Genomic DNA, 11338 nt, shown 5'->3' on the forward strand with positions numbered 1-11338 from the left:
TACGACACTCTTTCACGTATTGTATATTATTATTATAATATGTGTTGTTGTGTTTATGGTTTAGAAATATGATTTAATAAAAAAATGAAGAAGAGATCATTGATCTATACTTCTATATAGTATCGAGATCTACATCCTACATTCTAAATACATACATATATTTATAAAACCAACATTTTGTACCAGACATTAAAACAAATATAATATAAATAAATATACTGATACTGATATTCAACATTAAAGTTTGGAAACAGATAACAACAATATAAATGAACTCTCTTCAATGGAATTTAATATTAGAATACAGGATGGTAAACATATTCACCAAACCAATTTGGATTGAAACAATTAAGTGCAATTAATCTTTATGTCAAATTAGTAATACACCTTGAGATTCTTCTCACTGGTTGCCGCTTTTCCAGATTTGATCGAGAGATTTAGAGCCGGTATGGGCAAACGTGACATACAGGAGTCCGTCGGACTCCTAACTTAACATACGAGTAAGACAGTGACAACCTAAAATACGACTAAGACAAAGAAATAACATTTTTTTCCTCTCTATCTCATTACTATGAGAGAAACTGAGACAGGTAGAAGAGACGTATACCCGTCTCGCTTTCTGCTCTATGAGCAATGCGGACTTAGATAAAAGGACACACAATAAAGTTTATGACACACAATAAAGTTATAACAATGGTGACTTCGCATTAAAATAACTCGTCCAATGCCTGATTTAGAGGGAGAGTAAATAGAGGGATTTTTTGATTCGTATCCAGGTAAAATCGACAGTTCTGAGCAGTTTTTATTTTAAATTATTTGAAGGATATTTATTAAAATTTTTAATTATGGAAAAACGGAGTATACAAAACATTAAAAATATCTTACATCAGGAATGGCGAACCAAAAGCACGGATGCCATTAATGGCACGTGGCACAGTATTTTGGGCACTTTACCAATCACAAAGTTCACTATGAAGTATTATATTATGAACGAACTTGCGTTCATGTATTATTGTAGTTACAACATGGACTAAAATTGGAATTTTGAAACAAATCACAAATCCGTTAGTCAAAAAAGCGAACCATAGCAAAAGGAATTAATTGCAGGAGCAATGAAAAAGAGAAATAAACAGTCGACGCGTCGTCTATGATTAAATATGGTGGCAAAAATTGCCATAAGAGCGCGATAACTTACTCGGTTGCAAATGCTATTTTTCAGCATACATAGGAAACATAGATAAATATGAAATATAGACAATTCAGCGGATTAAAGATACTCCTCTATCTAGAAACACAATAAAAGAAAGAATCTTAAAACTGGCAAGAAATGTAACAGATCAATAAAAAATTGACATTAATTCCATTTATTTTATATCGCTATGTCTTGACGAGTAAGTCATTATGAAATGACGTCACTAAATTGCACGTTTAGCTGTTTTTGCTCATATTGCGTAGAAAACGTCATAAAAGAAGAATTAATTGCGAATTCTAATAATCACGGCATTCAATCAATCAAGTCAAAATTATTTGACGGCATTCTATGGCTTCATTAAACATTTATTTAGAAAAAATGGTACGTTAATATACCTATAATGCCTAACATCGGCAGTTTGCCATTTATAATTAGTTGCGTGAATAAGGACGAAGTAGTATACTATGTTTGTGCCAGCTGCAGCCTTACACTTTACTAATTGATATCCATCATATATTTCTTTTTTCTTAAAATCTCAAATTAATAATAATTTTTATAGCTTCGGCTATATATAAAGTTTAAAAATAAATTTTTAAATTCGACAGTAAATTTTTGTAAATTCGATTTTTACAAAACCTAATTCTACACAAAACAGAACTCACCGAAAACGATTTGAGCAAATAACAAAACTCTTATTTTACTGAAGGTTGATTCTGTAATACACTGACAAACTACAGGTACGAGTTCCTTGCATCAAAAATATGAGCAAAAAGTTCATATGAATATTTAAAACTTTTCACTTTTGAGATACACTTCATTCGAAGTGAAAATATGAACTTTTTTTTACTAATTTTGATGAAAGGAATCCATGTCCAAAGTTTGTCAATGTATTATCGAATCATCCTGCTTACTATTCTCGTGTATACAGTGTATTTTGCCTGGCAAAAATAACTGAAAAAAGAATCCTTGGCTACCTTTTAATAGTATTTTGGAACATATATCAATTTTAAGAAAATAAATAAATTTAGAGTTTGTTTCCACCACCAGGCAAAATTTTCATAATTAAATTCGTTTGAAATCTTCCAATTTTTTTATTAAAATTGACTCACCCAATATATAAATATATATTTATTGGATTTCACTTTTTAAAATTCTATGAAACAGTGGTATTCTTGGATAAAGTAAATTTATTGGTGTTTTTTTTTTTGTAAAGATGTTTTAAATACGATAATACGAAACCTGTTTTTAAAGTTATATATTAAAAAGCAATGATCTCTGTTAGTATAAGTTATTTCGAATTTATTATATCGCAAAATATTGGTCTTAACAAAAATCTTATTTGAAATATTTTTGATTCAGCTATTGATTTCTTTGAGGAATAACAGAATGGATCATAATCATGTGTTTCTTTAAATAGATATCTTTGAATGTAAATGTCTATTTCATCTCAGTGGAATATCGCCTATTCCATTTCAGTGTTGGATTGAGCCAGCGTAAGGCTTAAGGCAGCGTAGCAAATTCTATCATGATGTCCTTTTCTTTAGTCTATGTTAATCCACCGTTTGGCCTCATAGAAAATTTGAAACATTTTTTCTGCCTGTAGCTTTTGCTACAGTGCAAATTCAGTACCACCTACTGTTCCATCTACATTCTCAAATTTTATTACAAAATAAAAGTAAAAAAAATTAATACGATAAGTTTTCCCCCAATCATTTCTATTTCAATACGTTTTCAATACATATTTCGAGTAAAAGATGATTGTAATGGTAAAATTTCGTTTGATATACCTTTTTCAGTTTTCAAAATTAAATTTGGTAAAAATCAGCTTATTAATAATTTTTATTCTTACATTCTGAGCCCGAAGCCGTAATAAGTACAAAATTTTAAACCGGCAACCTGCTTATTTTAGGTAATAAACAAAAATGATGGGGTTTTATCTCAACCTTCAAAAATTATCAATACCTACAAACTTTAGGCCACACAATGCACATTTACTTGTATAATAGTTAGATTGTTATGAATATTAATTGATATAAGTATATTTATGATGCATATTTATTACTTTACGGATAATTTATTAACACACAATAAGATAAATACACTTAACTTGACAAAAAATCAAATAAAGGACCCCGGACACAATACATGCTGATCAATAGTTCTTATGGACTCAACCCTCAAAAACCATTCCCTTCCGAGCTACGACCCTTAAAAGGTTATGCCTACATGAAGGGTTTGGGAGGGAAGGGTTTTTGAGGGTTGAGTCAATAAGAACTTTTGATCAGCATGATCAAAACTACCTTAATCCATAGTTTTCATAACATTTTAACCGAAACCAAAAATGAATATCTCATGTAGGCATAACTTTTGAAGGACTGTAGCTCAGAAGGGAAGGGTTTTTGAGGGTTGAGCCCATAAGAACTTTTGATCAACATGATCAAAACAACCATTTTTCTGTCCTTACTAGTTCCTAAATTTACAACAGTCTTTAATTAAATGAAAAATAATAAGTAAAATTAATAGAAAAATTACAAGTACATATTTAGATAGCTATAAAAACTTGATTAATAACAAAACAAACATTTTGCTACCACCTTTAACTCAAATGTTAAACTATTATGCTAATAACATCACAGTCTTTCGTTTAAAAAATCATAATTCACTTTGAAAACTATTTTTTTTAAATTTGAGCATAGTTTGCCAACTTAAACTAAACCAGCAATTCGCTTAATAATGAACAAAAAAAGCAAGTTTTAATTCCAAGCTTTTCCTGATAAGCTACTTCTTATTTCCATTCTCTATCGATGTTGGCTTAATTGTCACGACAGCTCTGCACATTTTTTCAAGAGTAGGCCAGTTCAAATTCTAAGCAAGTCTTACCAACTAAGCAATCATTTTTAACTTAACATCATTTCATAAAATGCAATCGGACCTGTTTGTTTCACCCGGTATAGTAAAGTACAGGCTTTAGTTTTTAAAACTAGTTTTGTAATAAATTATTTGATTGATTAAAATTAATTGGTTAAATTTGATAACTATTGTACAATAGAATAACAAATTCGACAGTGGTTTTAGATAAATTGGTCTTATAAGAAATAAATGAACCATCTTTCACAATTTCTACTCTTTTATTTTGTATAACGTTATCCAATATAAATTATATATTTCATTTCTATTCAGCAATAATTTAAAAATTAGATTTCTTTCCAATCCGAGGGCCTGTTTTGTAAATGCACATCCTCCCACATGTCATAATCAAAATAATGATTTGCAAAATGAATTCAATTTTTATTTGGTATAAATGATTCGAATATAACAAATAAATATATATATTTTATGATCGCTTACCTAAGAAAAGTGACATAATTATCAGTTATAATGATTATTATAGAATATAATGATTATATAACACAATAAATATCTATAATATGAAACGTAATATTTGTAATAGATACAGAAACTACTTATAAAACCATAAAAAAAATTATTGTTTGAATAAAAATAATGTTTATAACACTTTAAACAAACAATAAGAATTTTAAATCGTGTATAAAAATAAACATAAATAAATAAATAAGAATAATAATTCAATTGAAAAATCATTATTTAATGTGGTATATGTGACTTTTTCATATTCTATAATGTCATCGTGTTTTAGGTTCCGTATTATAAGGTATGGACTAAAAGTAAATCTTGGCTCATATAGCAAATCATATTTAATTATTTGCTGCATTTTCAACAGCCATCATATTTCATTTTCATACCATGTATATGAAATATACCAAGGCATACTAAGTTTAGTCCCAAGTTTGTAACGCTTAAAAATATTAATGCAATGAGCAAAATTTTGGTATTGGTGTTCATTAAATCACTTAATTAGTCCATTTCCGGTTGTCTGTCTGTCTGTCGTCTGTCTGTCTGTCATCATGATTAATCAAAAACGAAAAGAGATATCAAGCTGAAATTTTTATAGCGTGCTGAGGACGTACAAGTCTTGTAAACCGTTAGAGATAGAACAAAAGTTTAAATGTAAAAAATGTTCGTTATATAAAAAAAATAAACAACTTTTGTTTGAAACATTTTTTCGTTAACATCACTGTTTACCCGTGAGAGCGCAAATTGTATAGAATGTATTATATGGGTATATCAGTTATATGTGTGTGACATGTATGTATGTGTAATGTGATAGAGTAATCATCACTGTCTTGCATGGTATTTTAACAATTAACTCAGTCAATTGTTTATTTTCACTTGTTTCCCTTAAATTTTAATGAAAATTACTATCCATTTATTGTGAGAGCGTAGGGCAGTATACAAAAATAGATGTCTTATACAATTCCCGTTACTTCCCCCAGAATAGGAAATATTCATGAAATTTAAATTTGGTTCAATTTTTTTTTCCGTTACTTTATTATCTGGGTATTTGAACTAAACCCTTATTCTAGTAAATAATATCTTTGTAATTACTTAAAATTAATTAATAAAAGTACAAAATTAGTGAGAGAAATTCAAATTTTAAAGCGGACGTGATGTCATAGTATGTGGCTTGTCAGACTTTTTGACATACTGCATGATAATGATATAAGTATTAATTACTTATATTTTGTATGGTATTACCATGGATATATGCTATAATTACTACATCTGTGGGTATTACACCTGTACATTGAACTGTCACCAACTGGCAGCTGACATATTAATACGTCATCAACAGAGAGCGCCAAAAGAAATGAGCCCCTGCTTTTATAACATCGATCTGTTTAGTAAACTACCGAATACATACCGTATTTCGGCTCTAATATTTTCTAATGCCCTAGGCAGTCCTTGCAAATTTAAACCTAATCATGAATACTTAATATAAATTTTGAATTTGTCTAAAACTTAAAATTTGTGTAAATTAAATATACTTAGAGGATACATTGGGGAATTTAGTCTCTAATTTCCATAATATAAATTATAAACATTTAGATGTCAAATAATTTTTCAATTCTTAGCACTTAAATAAAAAGTATACGAACCATATATGGACTCACTTTGGTACAGGTTTGACAACTTTTTAAGACAATCATCATCTTCATAATATTTATTCATCTTCATATCTCATAGAAATCATCTTTATTTTGATTTATTATCGAATAAGAAATACAAAAATTATTGAACTAACTAGCTTTTATCCGCGGCATCGCCTCGTGTAGTATTGTCTCCGATACTGGGATGAATTTGGAATCGTCCCTGGTAAGGATCCTGAGTTCTAAAAATCATTTTTTTAATTTATAATTTTGTTAGTATTTAAAGAGGTGTTGTTGGACACCAGATACGCAACAAATGCCTTACAAAAGATTAATTCAATGCAATTACTTGAATTATTTTTAGATCCAAGGGGAGACAAAACCAGAGATTTAGAATTTCGTAAGTTCAACATTATTTTAGTATAAATACCTACATATTAACCAAACAAATCAATGACAAATCTAGCCAAGGAGTGAGGGCAGATGCTCTGACCTTTTCTCCCCTCGGTTCACCCACGAACGAGAAATTTCTGAGGTATATTTATGAGGTTTATACGATATATATAGATTGAAGAAATTGATCTGAGATATCAAGCCTTATATACAATTTTAGTTAATATCGTAGAAATTATTCGTTCAATCGTCAAAGGAGCCAAAATGACTCTAGAAAACTATTTTGATCTTCACCGGAGACAAAATAATTTTGTCGATTTTTGGCAAATTTTTTTTCAGTTCTTCCTATTTTTCCTTTGAAATATTGAGAAAATCACAAAAAAAAATTCTGCAGAATTTGAAAAAAACTTGTTATATGGGATAATTTTGCCAAAAAACTGAATAAAGCGCGTTCATTTATTGATAGGGCGAATAGTTTTTGAGATATTGGCCAAAATTCTGTACCAAGTTTTTATTTTGGAACTATTCAGGCGATATCTCAGAAAATACTCGTCAATCGTCATGAACTAGATTTTATGTTTTTTGGGGGTCCTAATTACGCTAAATAATTCAGCAACCTACAACTACTACCCTTTCCTATCGACACTTTCTATGTTTAAAATTTTGTATTACCCGATGAAATTCATGTTATTGAGGTTCTTCTGTATTTATTTTAAATACAGTCAGAATGAGAAATAAAATTTTTTAACCTCGTTAAATTTTCATAATCCAGGTAAAAATGTATGTTTATTGCACATTAATTCAAAATATATAGAGTAGATGATTACATTAATATATATCTATTGCATGGTTAGATGCATTGCATGCTTTAATGCACCTGAAATGCATTGCTTTGTTTCTATGTTTTAAATTTTTAATTAATTAATTAAGTTTGCTCTGTTAATGTTAAAACGTAATATTATTATAGCATATAATTATGATCTACATTAAAGTTTACTTTATCTTAAAATGTTAAATCATTTTTAAATACACAAGAAGTAAACATAAATCTTGAATGAAGATCTAATAAAATCAAAATTAAAAAGAATATAAATGGAACAAAATATTAGAGACTTTGTAGATTAAAGATAGTAAAGCGTGGAAAGCGTTGTAATTTAAGGTTTTTCGAAAATCATACAACCCAAGCATCCAAGGCTTTGTTCTTTTAGTAATGTTTTTGTTAGCCAGTAACGACCTCAATTTAAAATTAATCCTGAAACCTATCTTTGCAAGGATCACACGCCTCTTGATTTAAGTGCACATCTACCGTCTTCAACTACAATAAATCCCATGTATACTTACACATTGATTCAGTATATGGTGTGGATAAGAATTCATACTTAATCGGCATTTGCTTTTTGTTTGTTTATCACAATGCGCTTTGTCTTAGACACAAGTATCTAGAAATAGTTTGAAAAATTTCGAAAGCTGTCTCCCTTTCGTTACGAATATTTTTAACACATTTACAGTAATCTAATAAACAAAAGATATCATTTTTGTAGACCAATTAATTTTCTTGAAAAATATGTATTGCCCAATTTAGAAGTTATTGCCCAATTCAAAAATTAATTAGCGAATAATAAAATTAAAACGAAAAAAATTTTTTCCCGTTCTTTAAATTTTGTTTTTTAATATCTTTTAAATGGTTAGATTAGTGGAAAAAGAGTCCTTTAATATCTTTTAAATGGTTAGGTAGAACGTTCAACTTACCTACAAAAATAATTGTTGAGATTTGCTGCACGATCAATAAATGGCAAGATATGAATTTTTTCATAATGAGTTGAGGTAAAAATGAAAACTTTGATGAGAAGGGCTTTAATATTAATATCTCATATTTGAAGATAATTTTTAAAGGTGCATAGCAACCTTTTTTCGGCATCAAAAGTAAAAGAGAATAGTCGATTGCTTTAACTCGCTTAGGTCTGGATGCAGATGCAGCCTACTGAATGTAATCCAGGCGACGCGGCGTACATGATCATTATGTTACTAAATTATTACATTACTTATTTAAACATAATGGGGTCGTAAACTTTTTTAATAATTGAAGGTAAAAGAGAAACATTATATTTGTAAACTATTCGTTTTAAAACAAAATGAAGGTCTATAAAGCCACATCATGCACACGACATCTATTTATTAATAAACTTATATGAATTTAAGAGAAAAAATCCAAATATCATTTACAATAATTTTATCACGATTGTATTCGTATGTACCTATTTAAAACATTCTTTTTCAAACTCATCAAAATGTCATTTCAACACTTAACCGTGCACTGTGCAGTGCAATTTTACTTAGAAAAGACCTTCCCCAAGAAGGCTGTTCACGAACTTAATGATCATAAATTTTTATTGTTATTTTGTACATGAAATAAATTTCACTTTAGTTACTTCTTTTCATTTAAATCTATAAACAATGAACTTACTTTACATTTATTGATCATTGATATTTAAAACGTGTTAATTCAATTCTAAAGTAATTAGCAAATACTGGCCACCTTCTATTAAATTACTTTGTATGAGTAATTGATACATGCAACAAATAATTCTATGATGTTAATGGAAATAATTTTTGTGGAAATTGTGTCTAGGAGCTTTCATAAGAACATCGCTCTTCCCATTAAAAAAAGGTACTAGTTGCAAGTTCTTGGTTCAAGAAAATATTTACTAATTAATTATACTTTAACTAGCGTGATACTCACCCGGTTCGCTGAGTTTAAAAGTAAAGATTGATAAAGACCACCGTGTTGTAGCCTCCACCTCTCTTGCAGTCACTTATCCCTTTTTTATAACATTCGAAATAATGATACGGATTGTTTTACACAGGTAAAATATATGTACGGTTTTCTATTTTTTTTAATGTAAAATGTAAAGTCATAATTCATTGAGTATATCAGAAAAGATGGCTATAAAATTTTTATATTGACTATTTTTACAGATATTTGGTAATGTCAAATTAAATTAAGTTTTTTAATTTTTTTTTTAATATATCTTTATAAATTATATCTCATGTGTTATTCTGATGTATGAGCTATATTATTGATAAGTTTCATTCAAATCCATTCTTTAGTTTTTGCGTGAACGCGTAACAAACAAACATCCACGTTTCACATTTATAACATATAAGGATAAGGATTTGTAAGTAGTCAAATACATCATCAGTAATCAATAAAAATCAGGGGTGTATCTACCGATTATACTCCATTAAACGAGGCTTAAACCTCTAAATTCTGTCATATAGCTCCAATTGACCTGAAAATTTGGGTTTAAGCTTTGTTCACCTTCTAGATCTAAAGTTATATGGTGCCTAGTGGTGCTTTCACTCAGTGAGTGGTAATTACCCTTTATAAGGGGTGGCAAAATATATATGTTAAAAATGGCAACGGAAATGAATAGAACGATGAAATCTAAGAAAAATGTGTCATTTAAGTATATTTAAAAAAGTCATTACATTCCGATTTATTGGCGATTGAAATTCGGTGTATTTAACGTTAAATAACTGAAAAATTAGACGTTTTTTGAAACAAGTATATCGTACACTTGGAAAGTGGCAAGTAAAGTTATTTAACTTTACCAACCAAAAAATAAAATTGCGTCTTCTGACTTTTACAGCACTAAATGTAACTTTTCAATGGACTAAATCTACAACTTCACATTAAGAAGCTGCTCGTTTTGGAATTTAACGAAACAAATTCCTTACTTGCCTGGATTAATCTGTAAAAATATGTTTAATATATAAGGATACTTTTCAAAACCACAATTTTTCTTTTCGTAAATTTTAATTGGAATAATTTCTAATTTAGTAATGCTCACAAGACCTTAACAATATAAATTTCACGCAAATGCCAATCGAAAGTGTTAGGTATATTATAAAAAAAAAAAAAAAAGCCGGAAAGCAACTAATAAGAAGACAAACAAATTAGTAATTTACACTAAACAAACTCTTGTTTTTTATGTATAATAAGCAGCTAATCACTCGTATGGAACATAATTCATTAAGTAAATGACTATTTTGTTAAATAAAATAAAAAAATATTTAATAAATTTGTATAGAAAATAATATTATTAGTAATTTACATATTATTAAAGTGAATGTACTGTGTTGGTTTTGTATTTAGTTAGTGATAATAATTATATACAATTGCTCTGCCCTAACTGATGACTACTGATTTATATTGAAACAGAATCAGCTATGATAACTGGGAAGATATGAGATAATTTTATTGACAATCAACTATTTTTAATTGTGGATAATATTCACTAGTATAACCATTCTATAAAGTCAAATATTAAAAATTTTTCTTTACTATATGCGTAACTTAATTACAATGTATTTCAGATTATTCATTTATTTTCGTAATTACTTTTTCTATAATGTTTAATGTTTTTATACCATGTATATGAAATACATCAAGGTATACTAAGTTTAATCCCAAGTTCCTGACGCTTAAAAATATTGATACTACCAAGAAAATTTTGGTATAGGTGTTCATAAAATCACCTAATTAGTCCATTTTCGGTTGTCCGTCCATCCGTCTGAGAACACGATAACTCAAAAACAAAAAAGATATCAAGTTGAAATTACAGCGTGCTTAGGACGTAAAAATTGAGGTCGAGTTCGTAAATAAGCAACATAGGTTCATTGGGTTTTGGGTCCGTAGAACCCATCTTGTAAATCGTTATAGATAGAACACAAGTTTAAGTGT

This window comes from Chrysoperla carnea, chromosome 1 (genome assembly GCF_905475395.1).
Source record: "Chrysoperla carnea chromosome 1, inChrCarn1.1, whole genome shotgun sequence".
In the NCBI taxonomy this organism is placed as follows: Eukaryota; Metazoa; Arthropoda; class Insecta; order Neuroptera; family Chrysopidae; genus Chrysoperla; species Chrysoperla carnea.